Source organism: Brachyhypopomus gauderio, chromosome 7 (genome assembly GCF_052324685.1).
Source record: "Brachyhypopomus gauderio isolate BG-103 chromosome 7, BGAUD_0.2, whole genome shotgun sequence".
In the NCBI taxonomy this organism is placed as follows: Eukaryota; Metazoa; Chordata; class Actinopteri; order Gymnotiformes; family Hypopomidae; genus Brachyhypopomus; species Brachyhypopomus gauderio.
This window is the reverse complement of record NC_135217.1, coordinates 13,647,709-13,663,630: the sequence shown is the minus strand read 5'-3', so window position 1 is coordinate 13,663,630 and position 15,922 is coordinate 13,647,709. Positions and strand designations below refer to the sequence as shown.

General features: G+C 45.9%; 1 long non-coding RNA gene across 1 annotated transcript in view; it reads right to left on the bottom strand.

Annotated features, from left to right (window-relative positions):
- Positions 1-11,389: 11,389 nt before the first annotated feature.
- The window catches only part of LOC143518977 (uncharacterized), a 9,449-nt gene continuing 4,916 nt past the window's right edge, over positions 11,390-15,922 (bottom strand). The window contains exon 2 of the long non-coding RNA XR_013132320.1: positions 11,390-12,088. This is a non-coding gene — a long non-coding RNA (uncharacterized LOC143518977). The remainder of the gene's footprint in view (positions 12,089-15,922) is intronic.

Below are 15,922 nucleotides of genomic sequence, written 5' to 3'. Positions count from 1 at the left end.
AGCGGCACGGCCTGTCCACAGCCAGGGCGAAACGCCACCCAGACAAAGGCCACATTCTCCAGGCTGACGGAAGCAGCAGCCCCGACTCCAACCCCCCCTCCCCCTCCCCCCCTCCCTCCACCTCCCTCCAACCCCCCCTCCCCCCTCCCCCTCCCTCCACCTCCCTCCAACCCCCCCTCCCCCCCCTCCCCCCTCCCCAAATGCCTGTTTGTGTTCTCTCCTCACAAGGCTGGGAACAGGGACTCCACAGGAGGGAGAGAGAGAGAGAGAGAGAGAGAGAGAGAGAGAGAGAGAGAGAGAGGAGAGAGAGAGAGAGAGAGAGAGAGAGAGAGAAGGAACGGGGGATGGGAGAAGGGAGGGGAGTTAAAGGAACAAAGGAGGAATTTAAATAGTACCCCCCCCCACACACACACCCTCCCCCTCATCTCCTCAAACTCAATTGCTCACACCCCCCTTTCATGTGTCAAACAGGGCAGTGCTGTGTGGGGGGTTTCTCCCTAGACTAGCCCTCACAGCGCCGGTCTTCAGATAAGAGACTGTGTGTGTGCGTGTGTGTGTGTGGTGGTGATGATGTTTGGGGTTGAAGTGAGAGCTAGAAGGTGAGGAGAATAGGCTGTGTTTACACTATCACACTGGCAAAATGGAGGGTCCCTCCTTGCACTACTCCCCAACCCCCCCAAAGTGCTATTCAGGCCATACACCTAAATACCTGCCTCTGTATTAGTACCATGTGTGTGTGTTCTATTGTTATATGTTGCTGCTCTGAGTTCTAAAGGCCATACACATTGTGGTTGGTTCTATAGGTAGAGTCTCAGGACCAGAGGAAGGGCTGAAAGAATGAACATCTCTTTAGAGAACATTAAAGACCTCCATTCAGATCAAGGCACCTCCACCCTGTTCTGAGTTCAGCTGGACTCACTGCTGCAGATGTTCAGAATCACTGACATTTCAAACCACAACAGTGGTGAGCCTAAATCTAACCAAACACCTGAACATTTTGGCCTACAGTAACACAGCCACAGGATCTAGCAAAATATCTTCTGGGTTCCTGGGGCATTTCCATAAAGACGCACACAGTCATGAGAAGATTCCGTGATGATGAGTTATTTTTGGCTTGTCCACTCCTTAACTATTGTTTGATGGTCAAGTGTTTTCTGCATCCCCAAACAGCCGACAAAACAATCCAGAGTGTGTGTGTGTGTGTGTGTATGTGTGTGTGTGTGTGTGTGTGTGTGTGTGTCAGGAAAGCAACCACCTCCTCCATCTCCCAAGAGCCACGCACCGCCAGTGTCCGCTTCCCCTGAGCCCGGCAATCTGCAGGACGTGCGTCTTAGGCAAGGAAACACTTCCAGGAAATGGGGTGAGTTGACCAAGTGAGGGAAGGATAGGAGGATGTGAGCCAGACATTCCAGCGAACGTTTCACTCCTTTCCTCTTCAGTCCTGTAAGCGGTGCATCCTCAGTAGAGGCGAAAAAAAGGTGAAAGAAAAATTTTCCAGCTGTAAAAATACATGAAATATGGAGTTAGGAAGGTTCGGCAAAGAACCAAGGAATCATATTCAAAAGAACGAATCGAGTCAATGGGACAAACTGTGCAGTTGCAGAAACGTTCCTGTGGAGGTGCCACGTTTGTGAAGGGAGAGTCATTTGACTGGGGCAGTGACGATGCTCAACCACCAGGTGGCACTGTTAGTAAGGGGCACTTGTCAGTGTGTGGCCCAGCCCTGAGCGCAGAGTTGGGGGAGGTGGTGGTGAGGTGTGGGTTGGTGTGAGGGTTTGACTCTGCTAGCTCAGAAACTGCAGGAGAGGAGTCTGTAGCCCAAAGTCTGTCTGTAGGTCTGAGTCTGTAGCCCACCAGAAGTGCACAGACTGAGTTCAGCCACTGGAAAAGCAGGTCAAAGTTTGGTTGGAAGGGGGGGGGGGGGGGGGTGTCTGGGGGTGAGTGCGTGCCGACCAGGGTGACTACGCCTGCCTCAGGGCTCTCAACAGGCTTTTAGTGCCGAGTGGTTCACAACCAGCTCGCCGACTCATCTCGGAATTCAGGAAATGAGCGACTCTTCCTGCTTACCAACCTAACGACACAAGCCATCGCTGAGCTACACAGAATGATGTCAGTTGTGTGTGTGTGTGTGTGTGTGTGTGTGTGAGAGAGAGAAGCAACACTGCATTGGAACTCAACTAAAAGCATGAACTGAATTAAGAGCACATGAAATGAATTTCAAAACTTGTGCCTGAGTTCTTATGAAAATTTCCTATAGGTTTATTCAGAATGAATTCACCACCAGTGACCTACAAAAAGGACACAATTTCTTCCTTCATTTTTCCTCCGAGCTAGTCACAACACGGGCGCAGCTGCTAAACTCTCCTCGCCTCCGTCAAGGGCGGGAGCTTCAAGGTGCCCTTGGTTAACAAGACACTGCTCTTGATGGTATACTATCATTAACAGGTTTAGCCTTAATACAATTAGCCCCAGCAACACCCTGGCTTGCTTACACCCAGAAAGTCCTCCAGTTGGCCAGAGGTCTGAGACATGGAGCTTGTGTTTATTAGCTGACACCATGAAGCGAGTCATTATGTAACCCTGCCTTACTGCCTTTGTCCAAAGGAACCATGGGGGATGTATCTGGGGCTTGCTGCAGCAAATATCATCCAAGCTACATCTAGTTGGACTTAGGTAACACCACCTTTTAGGGTGTGACACGATAGCCCAGCCCAGCTGAATGAATGGTGCTGTTGGGTGTGGCTGGGAGCATGTAGGTGATGTGTGGTGAGTGTGTGTGTGTGTGTGTGTGTGTGTGTGTGTTGTGTGTGTGTGTGTGTGTACAATCTTAGCTGTGGTTCATCATACAGTTTGTTTCTTCGGGGCTAACAATCTCATTTGAATTATGTAGTTAATGTGACTCTTATTTTGTTCACTCTAAAGTCAAATTCTCTCTCTCTTCCCCTCCCTCCTTCCTGCCTGGTGAGTGTGGCTGCAACATTTCCTTCTCTACCTCACCTCTGCTCTCTCTCTCTCTCTCTCTCTTTCTCTCTCTCTCTCTGTTTAGAGATTAAATGGGCATCCTGCCAGTTTTTCATATTTCCTGGCAGCAAAGGGGCCAGCCAACTTCCTGGAGGGGAGGGGCTTACTGAAAGGTTACATTTGCACAATGTGCCTATGGAAAACCACAGCACAGGGGAGGGAGAGGGAGGGAAAGGGAGGGAGAAGGAGGGAGAGAGAGAGAGAGAGAGAGAACGTGGGAGAGAGGGAGATAGAATGAGAGGGCAAACGGGGGTGGGGGAACAGATAGGGTGAGAGAAAGGGAGGGGGATGTTTGAGGCTTGAGAGAGATAGGAGAGAGGGGGAGAGAGAGGGAGAAAGAGAGAGGGTGAAAAGGAGAGACAGGGAGAAGGAGAGAGAGAGAGAGAGAGAGAGAGAGACAGCTCAGGCTAAACCAAACGACTCCACCGTTCTGCTGCGCTCGGGTAATGGAAAAAGCCCTCCAGGGGAATATTCAGCATGCAAGAGTATCGAGTTGCTCTCCATCATTACAATGCTGCCTAACCCCCCTTCCCTCTCCCTCCTTTCCTCCCCCTCTGCCTCCTCCCCCCACACTAACCCCCCCCTCCCCCCTCCCGTACGTCTGTGAGAAATGAAAAGCCTTTCTGGGAGGCTAGCTACGGGCCACAGGAGGGGTTTGAATCGGGCCTGTTTGAAATGGGCACATAGGTGTGTGTGTGTGTTTCTATGTGCGTGTGTGTACGTGTGTGTATATGAGTGTGTGCATGCGCATGTTTGTGTATGCAGTAGATATGTGTGTGTGTGTGTGTGTGTGTGTTGTGTGTGGTGTGTGTGTGTGTGTGTGTGTGTGTGTGTGTATGAGAGTACGCATGCGCACATATGTACTGAGCTTCAAGGGCTGCCTGGCTGCTTTTCGGGAACGGAGGAGGGCAATTGTTTTGGGTCGCACGTGAGTCGCACAGCCATGTGGGAAACAAACAGTCGACACCGTGAATAGGTTACATCAGAGGGAAGACAGTTAGATAGAGAGAGAGAGAGAGGGAGTGAGTGAGAGACAGACAGAGAGAGAGAGAGAGAGAGAGAGAGAGAGAGAGAGAGAGAGAGAGAGAGAGGAGAGAGAGAGTGAGAGAGAGAGAGAGAGAGAGAGTGAGTAAGAAGCCATGTGAGGGAGGAATAAGGCCTACTGAATGTTCAGTGTGGGAGCTCACAAACCAGTTTTACTGACTGTTGGTTTTCTCCACCTAGAATCTCACATATCTTGAACCTTGAATCTCACATATCAGCTTTAAAAGTCTGGAAGTCCTGGAATGGTTTTACTATTGATAAAACTTTGTTAATTTGGTAGCTCCAAAGTGTCAGCAAAAGGACTTGATTTCATGCAATAATACTTTAATTTCAAATTAAATTAATAAAACTGAAAGTCTTCTAAAACTGTGTAGGAGTGTGAAAGTATTAATAATGAAGTACAATGGTTCATATATTATACTGTAGTATTATATACATACATACATATATACATTACTAACTTCAGAGTAATTTCTGAGGTTAGTTACCTCTAGTCTCTAGTTACCTCACTAGCTACACAATTCGTTTAATTTACTCTGTCAATGAAATCTCTCAACACTCAGCACTGATTTACATGTCATTGTAAACAATACTTCCAGGTCGTAGATATGAGAAAATAATACGTACCTGTGAGCCAATGGCACTGTAGTATTTATCTCAATGGGGGCCAGCAAATTAAGCCTCTTTTTAATACCGAAAAGGCGTGACATCAAAGAGGACGGAATGTAATTTGCCGTAAAAGGCACTTAGGTCGAATGTACTGTTTATAGCTGCCACTGACAAGTGCCACTCTAAACAGATTAAACCAACCGTTTTGGGGCCATTCAGTGCATTCAGTAGTTCTGCTCAGAAAGAAGGGCCGAGGAAACACGCTGGACAACCGAGAGAGATTTGACGACTACAACCTGTCAGAACTTAAGTTTTTGCTGTCACAGTTTAATGGCTTTGGCCCCAAACTTAAGTCTGTTTCGTCTAGTGAGAATCACCAGTGAATGTAGGTTAGCTAAAAGCTTTGGGTTGGGTAGGCCTCAGTGGAACATAGGGTACATTGCCAGAAAATGGAACAATTCAGGTAACTAATCATAATTTGTCCAACGTGGTCACTGGTTATTTCATTTTGTCTCTTTAAATTTTAATTACAAGCGATAAACAAGTTGTGCTGTTTTGCTACCGATGGACTGCATCTATCTGGTTAGCCAAAATGCATTAATGTTCATTTAGCAGAAGTACATTGCTGGATGCAGTCACTGCATGAATAAGCTTATGGAATATCTTTAAGCTCTGACTTTCACTTAAGGCCTGTCTGCTATTCTCAACATTAGAATAAGAGTCTGTGAAAAGCCGTTATAAATTGCTCATGCTAGAGATGTCTCATGACTTTCTGTGTTCCAAAAAGAAGAGGGAGTTGTTTTTTTTTTCGCAAGATTTGCTGTGACTGCCGTCAATTTTACCCTAGCACTTTTCGGAGTTATGAAGCTTTAATTTTATATTGTATAGGAAGTCATTTTCAACCCTTTCCAGGGATGGTTGGCAGTTTTTGTCTTTTTTCTAAAAGCGAAGAAGAAACAACCCAAGGGAAAGAGAGAAATGGCTGTGTGAGTCGTAACTCTTCAGCTAAGACAGCAGCATAGTTTAGCAAAGTGCTACATGCATAATACACTAGAATCTATTTCTCTCTCTCTCTAAATCTCCCTCTCTTTCCCCCCTGCATAACTCTTGACTTTATTTGATTATTGCTCTCCATTACGCACACACACACGCAGGCACATACGTGCGCGAGTGTTGAGGGTGTCGTCTGTCAAGGAACCATAAAGTAAGCGGTAAAGCCCCAGACAAAGTTCGGAGATGCCAGGGCAGGTCGCCGTGGATTGGCCCTGACAGCCTGAACCAGAGTCGGCATCCATTACCTCATGCTAACACTTCCAACTGATAGGTTAAAAAACACCACCACCACCACGACACTGATCCCCAATTCACAACTAGCGCATCCAGTAGTGGGCTCTTAGCGGTGCGCTCTGAAGTCCAAACTGCACCAAACGTGTCTGCACGTAACACCATACATCATCCGCTCGCAGCACTGTGACAGGTTTTATTCCAGTGAGGGGCATGGGGCTGTGTGCAACCTCATTTTAATCTCATTGCACTCCCTCTCCCCCTCTACCCCCCTCCCCCCTCTCCATCCCCCCTTCCCTCCCTCGCTCCACTCAATGTGCGCGTCTGTTTCCCATACCAGACAGTGTCTAGACCGAAGCAATTATAGACAGGGCTCGCGCGCCTTGCTGCGGCCTGACGTTTGAGGGCTCCAGTGCCGCCCTGGCAGAGAGAGAGAGAGAGAGAGAGAGAGAGAGAGAGAGAGAGAGAGAGAGAGAGAGAGGAGAGAGAGAGAGAGAGAGACAGAGACAGAGACAGAGACAGAGACAGAGCAGGGGGGGGGTCACTTGAAGGCCTTATCATCATCCTCACCTCTTGTTTCCCAGCTATGTTTATGAGAACGCTCTTGCTGTCACTTCCCCTGGCTTCACCTTTCTTGTGGTGGGTGAGACCATTCCACATCCCTCCCAAGTTGGCCCCTGGAGGCCCCCAGACTGGGGAAGGCCTGAGGGAGCCCACACTCCTCTGCCCCATGTCTCCCAGTCTCACAGGAAAACAGTTCACCACTGTGGAAAGTGAAAGCAACTACCCCCCAACACACACATAAAAACTTCCCATGTACAGGAAAGCCCCTGCTTCTCCCAGACAAACTGGGAACTTTACTTTGTTGAATAAATTGCGCAGACAAATGCGACAGGAGTTTTAAGGAATTGCTGCTTAACTTGAAACCCCAACTTAAGTTTTCTGCCCATGGAAGAGCAACAAGCAGCCGGTCTGTGTGCTTGTGTGAGAGTCTCGGTGTTTGTGCCCCTGTTTCAAGCTGCAGCAGCAAATGGCTTTTATTCTCCTCAAGGACAAACAACACTTCTAAGGACTTTTATCTTTCTCCAACCTAATGATACTTTTAGGTTGCAGACAGGAACACAATTACTGGTAATGTACATCAATTCAGTAAGTCAGTCAATAGGTACATTTCCCTCCCAAAAAACCCCATGTTTAATTCTGTCACAGTTTGAGCTAACTAGACTTGTGTGAATGATGTGAAGTGTAATGCTCTGGGTTCAGCATTTACTATCAAGTGCTCCACTAATAAAGGATGTCCTTCCTTGTTAGCACTGGCAGGGCCTTGAATGTGCCAGTTGTGTGCTTCCCTGCAGAAATGGATCCCTCCATTAAACCATCCCATTGTGCACCTGCAGGCCTTATTATGTTGAGTCCATGCACAGCTCGGCGCCCAGTCCACACACACGGGCCCTCACGTTCCACTGCATCCCATCTCCACACACACGGGCCCTCACGTTCCACTGCATCCCATCTCCACACACACGGGCCCTCACGTTCCACTGCATCCCATCTCCACACACACGGGCCCTCACGTTCCACTGCATCCCATCTCCACACACACGGGCCCTCACGTTCCACTGCATCCCATCTCCACACACACAGGCCCTCACGTTCCACTGCATCCCATCTCCACCCACACGGGCCCTCACGTTCCACTGCATCCCATCTCCACCCACACGGGCCCTCACGTTCCACTGCATCCCATCTCCACACACACGGGCCCTCACGTTCCACTGCATCCCATCTCCACACACACGGGCCCTCACGTTCCACTGCATCCCATCTCCACACACACGGGCCCTCACGTTCCACTGCATCCCATCTCCACACACACGGGCCCTCACGTTCCACTGCATCCCATCTCCACACACACGGGCCCTCACGTTCCACTGCATCCCATCTCCACCCACACGGGCCCTCACGTTCCACTGCATCCCATCTCCACACACACGGGCCCTCACGTTTCACTGCATCCCATCTCCACACACACGGGCCCTCACGTTCCACTGCATCCCATCTCCACACACACGGGCCCTCACGTTCCACTGCATACCATCTCCACACACACGGGCCCTCACGTTCCACTGCATCCCATCTCCACACACACGGGCCCTCACGTTCCACTGCATCCCATCTCCACACACACGGGCCCTCACGTTCCACTGCATCCCATCTCCACACACACGGGCCCTCACGTTCCACTGCATCCCATCTCCACACACACGGGCCCTCACGTTCCACTGCATCCCATCTCCACACACACGGGCCCTCACGTTCCACTGCATCCCATCTCCACACACACGGGCCCTCACGTTCCACTGCATCCCATCTCCACACTCTGTCTTTCATTTCCTCTCCAACAAACTCAGCTGAGCTGCCTTCCCCTTTTTCTACTTCCCCTTGTTTTTTCACGAAACTGTGGTCAGCCTTTCTCTCCCAGCCTCTCTCTCTCTCTATTTCTCTTTCTCTCTCCTTCTCTCTATCTCAGGCTCTCTCTCTCGCTCTCTCTGACTGGTTCTCACTCTCATCCACATCTATCTATTTTCTCTCAGTATATTTCTCACCTGTACCCTTTTTAGCCTCTCTCTCTCTCTCTCTCTCTCTCTCTCTCTCTCTCTCCCTCCCCATCTCCCTCCCTGCCACTATCTCTTGCTTTCACCCCGTCCCTTTCTTTCCACTGTGTGTCTCCCCCTCTCTCCCTCTCTTTCCCCCTTCCTCTCTAAAACCCCTGTGGTGCTGTACTCCCACCCACTTTCTCCACTGACACACACAGAGATGGCTGTGTGTGTGTGTGTGCGTGCGTGTGTGCGTGTGTGTGCGTGCGTGTGTGTGTGTGCGTACGTGTGTGTGTGTAGACAGCACCGCTCGCTCTCCCATTGCCACAGACAGGATGACTTCAGCGGGAAAGAATGCCCTCTCTCTCTCTCTCTCCCTTCTCTTTCTCTCTTTTTCCCAGAGCCTCTGCTCCACACAGCACGCACGTCCACACACACATGCAAGAACAGCAGTAGAGGCACACACATACAAAGAAAAAGACACACAAACACACACACACAAACGCACACAAGCAAACATAAATAGAAATGGATACACGCTCTCTCTCTCACACGCACACACACACACACACACACACACACACACACACACACACACACACACACACACACACAGACCAGAGTCACAATAATTGCCTCAATGTTACATTTTCCAGAGAAGTGAATCGTATTTGGTACTAGTTTTCATGTTAAAGGTGCGTGACTGTGTTTGTGTCCACTAGAGGGAGAACTGGTGCTATCGTGAACAACTCACTCCCAACGTAATGGCGTCACCTACGGAAACAAACTTAAGTGCTCATAGTATACCCTTTCAAAGCATTTTTATTTAGGTTCATTCTTTTTTTTGGGGGGGGGGTGTAATTTGAACAAGTCAATAGAACAAGTATAGGTGGAGTGTGGCCTATCAGCTCCACCTGCAGTCATGGAGTTCTTTGCCTCCGTGAGTTCGTTATTTAGCGTTTACGTCCATTCGCTGTGTTCTGGAACACACCAACACACCCGCCATCTCAGCTATCAGCAAGAGAATGGTGTTGGGTGTAAGATTAGCACATGTTTAGTAACCGCTGATGAATTAGCTGAAATAAGACTCGCACTTCCCTGACCTCCCAGAGTGCAGCCCCAACGCACAGTGGACCGGCTGGACCGTAACAGTGCTGTACTTCCTCGTTAGCTGTAGTGCTCAGCAGCTCGACCGGCTTGACTGGTAATGATGACGTGCTGGACACTACAGGTGGATGCGCCGGATAAATGTGTAGAAACGGGAACTTTTGTGAGTTGCTTTTTTGCTTTTACTGCAATGCTGTTTCCAGTTTCTCAGACTTCCTAAGAAACTAGAGTGCTTGTTCAATGTTTACCTGAATCACAACTTAAAAATTCCAAATGGGAACAATAGATCTATTATACTAGTAATTAGAAGAGACCAGAATTAAATGGGCCTCTTAAAGATGATTACCAGGCCTTTAGGGCCAGCCAGATTCAATGTGTTTTTTGTTTTGTTTGTTTTTGTTCATTATATTTTGCCTGTAGTGATTAGCATATTTGTTTTAACGATTTAATTAGCTTATGATAGGTTTACACTATTTGATACACTGTTGTTAGAGGAGACCTTTTTTCATAATCACACTGGATATTAGGAGTGAGTACCAGTTATTGTGCAGGTTCTTGCATGTCTACGAAGGCAGAAACCGTAGATCCCCAGCAGACATAGGCAGGGAACACAGTCAACACTTGTGTTGTGCTTGCAAACACTTGAACCCACCCCTTTCCCTTTTGGCCATTTGATGAAACAAGTGGGCGTCAACTTCAGAATGTTGGTTTTTGACAGTTAGAGCTCGCTTTTGCCTTTGAACAGCACTTACTAATGGTGACCCTTGGAAATCTCTCCCCAAACTCCAAATGTCTTCCTAACAAAGTATACATCAATCAAGTTTATGAAAGAATAAAGCTTAAATACATTACTGATTACTGGAGGTTTTCACAGGTTCAAGAACTAAGGTTCAAGAAGTCATAAGAACATATGGAAAATAAGAGTAATAATATACAACCATACATTTACCTGTGTTTTTCATTGTCTTAGTCAAATTATCTTTAGCATATTTTTAAAGTTGTAAAACACATTAAACCCTCCCCAATAACAGTAACCCCGCCCCAAACATATTAATCCCTCCCCAAACACAGTATCTCCACCTCAAACTCAGACTACAGGGTTGCAATGTGTCTGTGTAATACTTGCCTGGAAATCGAAGGTCCGTGTCTGTTTCCATGTCGGGCCCCCCCCAAGGGCCTTCTCTATGCTGTGGGCCATGGTGTTCCAGCAGTCAAGGTAACCTTAATTTAAAGCAGCATGCCCAGAGGCCAATGCAGCTGCCAATCATTAATGAGCAGATCAATGATAGGCTCAGTGGTGTCAAGAGATGGAAGACGTTTCTCAGATGATGATACTTTTTGTGGTGAGCTGCTGCTGGATTTTGTCATAGGGTTTTCAGTTTTGCTAGGGCAATTTGAGCACCATGATCGTTATCTGTTTACCCTTTGTGTTGTTGTTTAGAGTCCAACATGAAGATAGTAAAATCAGGTGAAGAATTCATAGTAGTTGTTAAACGGAAGGAGGACTTGATTGGATTTGACATGTATGAAGCTACCACAGATTTCACTTATTTTCCGCAGTCCTAGATTAGAACTGTGCGGCCGTGGAAATTAGTTGGTTTGTGCGTACCACACTCTAAGACCCGCTAATCTCATCGCCCAAGGAATTGTTGGGAATTCTAAAAACTAAGACAAGTTACAACAAGTAAACACGTTTTTAGCCCTAATCTTTATTTTTTTTGCATACATTTTTCATACAGACTGGCTTGTGTGAAATTCGACTGATCTGCAAATGTGAGCTCTTTTCTGGGTCTTCTGTATTCTGAACATCGTCAGTGAATATGAATGAGGATGGTTGCTGTGTCTATAAGAAGTGATCAGTGCTTGGGAGGTGTTTTGTTGTTTACATTAATAGATTTTAACAGATGCTCTTATCCAGAGCGACTTACAAAAGTACTCTAGTTGTCTACTCGAAGGATCCTCATCTAGCAAAAATAGGTAAGAGTCTACAAATACAACGAAGCACTGCTTAAATCAAGTGTCAGTGCTGTCAGAGTTCTTTAACATCATCACAGCAAATATGACTGTTAAAGGTAATGTTCATGATTTTCATCCTTCTGTAAACCACTTTGTAAACCTTGCTTTAAAAACTGCTATATCTGGTTCAATCTGCAGTGACTCCAGATGCGTCCCTGCCCGCAAATCCAAGAAAGAAGCGCTGCCTCACTGTCTGGGTGGGTGGGATGGCTGCCCCCCCATCCCTCAACACAGTGCTAACCAGTCAGGACGTCTGCTCATCAGTGTAGGCGGAGCTGTTGGTTGGTGTTCTCCAAGCGTGTTGAGCCATCCAGTCATGTTGTGCCGGTGGCTCTTCAAAATGATGCGGTGGCTGGCTACATGTGAAATGGGAAGCATGGTTTAGCCTTCACCCTCCTGGGTTGGTGGCACTGTGTGATAGGGAAAGATTAGTGAGCTTGCGAGTAGAAATGGAGATGATTAACATTTGGAGAAAACTGGGGGAAACAAAAATAAAAAGTGCATTATAAATAAAAATGTATTGTTATTGTTGTTTTTTATAGGCAACATTAAGATTTTATAATCACAATCTTGCTAACATAATCTATACAGCTGATATGAGTACTGTTATCACCAGAGGTTGGATATTGTAGAACTCAATAAGGGGCTCAAATTTCCTCTATTCTCTTACTCTGCAGATCAAACAGGGACTATATTCTATCCTTGTGAATTATGGCATTAAATATTCAGATTATACTCCCAGGAAATGTTTCTCATGCCCACACTCGGGTGGTCAGGTGTTGTCTGCGAACACACGGGAGGTGAGGTAACAATGGAAGCAGCAGGGGGTTGTGGGTAGTGACTTGATTCTGATCTTCCAAACTTTTAACTCTGCAGACAATGGATTTGGATCAGCTGATGTCAGATCCAACAACTCAACACAATGTCAGAAAGGTAATGCAGCCATCTATAAACAAAGGCATCCATCAAATCCATAAATCCACCAAATCCATCCATCAGATCCACAAACCAGTATCAGTATTTTTCTATGTGCATGTATGTGTCTTAGAATTAGAAAATGTCCTTCCAGTTACCGACACAAAACTTTCTGTGAAAAAGTGGATCAAGCTAAAACACAAAGTTTTTGGCTTGGTCCTTATGAATGTTACCTTGTGAATTTTTGGCTTGAACATCATTAGTTTTGAATTTTATATATACAAATATGTGTAATGATTGATTAATTGATTGACTGATTCATTGATTGATTGATTGATTCATTCATTCATCCATTCACTTCTGGATAAGTGTTCCTTCTAAAAAGTCTCAGTGGATTGGATATCCAAGTCCATCTTATGTACAGTTTAATTTCTTAAACCTTAAGTTTTTAAGATAGTAACAAAACTGAGGTAAAGACCTCAGTCACTGTTAACTCACTATGAGAGAAACCATCTATAAAAATACATTTTGCCATATTGTTTTTTTAATTGATTTACAAATACAATAGCCTACATCTGCAAACATGTCCACAGTACCAATTGATCACAAGAGATTCAATCTGATCACAAGAGATTCCAACCGATCACAAGAGATACCAATTGAATGGTGTCTCTTGAACACCACAACTGATTGTAAATAAACATTTGAAAAAAAAAACAGAAATAATTTAAATATTCAATATTAGCTGCTATTGTTTACAAAATCCAGGATGATATTTGGGATCAACATCCTGATAATCGTAAGGTCAGAGACTCTTGGTTATGGTTCTCCAGCAGCACAGAATGCCAATAACTTAATCCCCCAATCAGGATTTAAATTTTTCATCCTGTGATTAGTAGTAAAGGTTTGTCTTTGTAAATTAAAACCCAGTGTTTTTGTATCTTTAACTACTTTACAAAGTAATTCTAGGCTTTTAACCTAATATTGAAATTTTATACTGAATATTAAAAACATTGAAAGGCAGAGCCGGGGTGGCTAATCGGGAGATTCGGGAGGATTCCCGATGGGCCGGCTCATGTCAATCTCTAGTTTGGGCCGATTGGGATGGAAAAATAATTTTGGGCCGGATTTGGACATGTTGAAAGGTTCACCTTTTCTATCACACGTCACAACGCCCACTGCTGCTATGTGTTGGTTAAATACAGTGGACTTGGTTTTTCTAACTGTGTTAACTGGAACTCAAAAACAAAATTCACATTCATGCATGTAAACATGTTATGATGGAGCACAGACAATGTACCCAAACATCTCTTTAGGAGCGCCAATACTTTCTCAAGAACCAGATACAGGTATTACATATCAAATTATTAATTTAATAAGCACATTTAGTCAGATAATTTACTGGTCTTCAGGTATCTTTATTTTAAATATTCTACCCCTAACTAACTAATAATTAGATGAAATAATCATTAAAATTAGTAAAAAGTATATAAATAAATGTACTTTGAAAACCTTATAAACTTTCTAAAAAAAATACTTTCCCCCACTATTTATCTATATACACATACATACACACACATATATATATATATATATACATTCATCTTCACATAGTTATTGGACACTGATAACTGAGGCTTGTGGGTCTATTGTACATTATTTTTATTTTGTTTAGAGATGATCACAGAGAAATTCTCCCATTAAGTTTAATGTTGAGATCAGCTGAAAAATAAGTAGTGTTTATATGTGTAGTTTTTTCAGTCTAGAATCTCTGAAACACATAATTTAAGTAGTGATTTTCACAGCTTTACGGCTTCACAGCACTTAGATACATACATTGAATTATAATCAAGAACATGTTGAGCTTACCTATTATACATACTAACAATATAACAAATGGGGTGTGTGTGTGTGTGTGTGTGTGTGTTCACGCCATCCTAGGGTTCAAGCCATCCTTGTTCTCCCTCATTCACATCGTGTTTGTAGTCTGGCAGTGGCCTCTGAGATGAGCTGGACTAGTCTCAGCTGACCGCTTGCACTGGTAGACCATCTTTACACTGAAGTCAAGCACCAGCCAAAATGGTCACATGTCCAACAGCTGACTAAGGCTTGGTTTCTCTCTCATAACAGCTTTCGAAGCTTAGAATTCACACAAGGGAGTTCTCCGTGTTTTTCCCATCCATCCTACCTCCTCTCTCCTTTTCTCCACTCCTAAATCTCTGTTTTCCTCAAGTCCCCTATCTGCTTCTTAAAGTAAAGACATTTACGGACAGTAATAACACAACACTAATATCTCTTCCTAATTCACATCTTTTTATTGCATATTAAGAAGAAGACAAGCACACAGGAGACAAAGTGACACTGGACACTTGCTCAGGCTTCTCTCCCCATTTCTGTGTGGCCCTTTCAGGCGGTGTGTCTTGCGTTTCACTCAGGCTCTGTTGCCCTCCCTGTCTGAGCTCAAAGCTACTCATACTGCTGTGGATGCAACCAGAGCCCCCCCCAGCCCACAGCCCCACCCACCACCCCACCCTCCTCCCCCGTTACCCTGGGCTTGCTCTCTGGTAGGTTCGCTCAAAGCCCAACATTTGGAATCACTCCTGGTCCAGGGCGTTTCACACTGAAACACTGTGCTTTTCCACCCTCAGCACAGACTGTTCTCTCTCTTTCTCTCTCCCTCTCTCCCCCTCATGCTCACTCCCTCCTTCTTTCTTGCGCCCGTTTGCTGTCTCTCTTACACATATCTGCAGGAACATGGCTGTGTTTCTGAGCCATGGTCTCTGATGCCACGCATGCTTGGAGGAGATGCATCGCGTTCTGATCAGACACCGAGCGCCCATGTACGTGGGCAGAGGTTTAAGAACACAGCAGCGCACTGGTCTGGAAATACTGCAGCAAACGCTACTTCTCACCTACCACGTTCTCCTGCTAACAAATCACTTCAAATCTACATGCCTATATGAGTTACCCTTCATGTGCGTTTGCGGCCCCAGTGTACTGTGGGTGATGGGGGTGGGGGGGTGGGGGGCAGATGCTCGGGTCTGGAATGCCTTCAGCAGCCTGAAACAATTTCAGTATGAGGGGAAGGCCTGCACGTCTTCTCAAAAGCAGCGTCCCTGTGTCCCGCCCTGGACACATTGTGCATTTAGTTTTAGCTTTGCACATTTCAAAGCCACAGTGGCAACACGTTTCACATGCAAACACAACGCACGCCATGACACCTCACGAAGAAACAGGAAAGGGATGGGTGTCTTGGCGGCCGAACTAAATTTAAATGAAATGAGATGGAATATGGCCTGGGCTGCGCCAGACCAAGGAGACTACCCCGA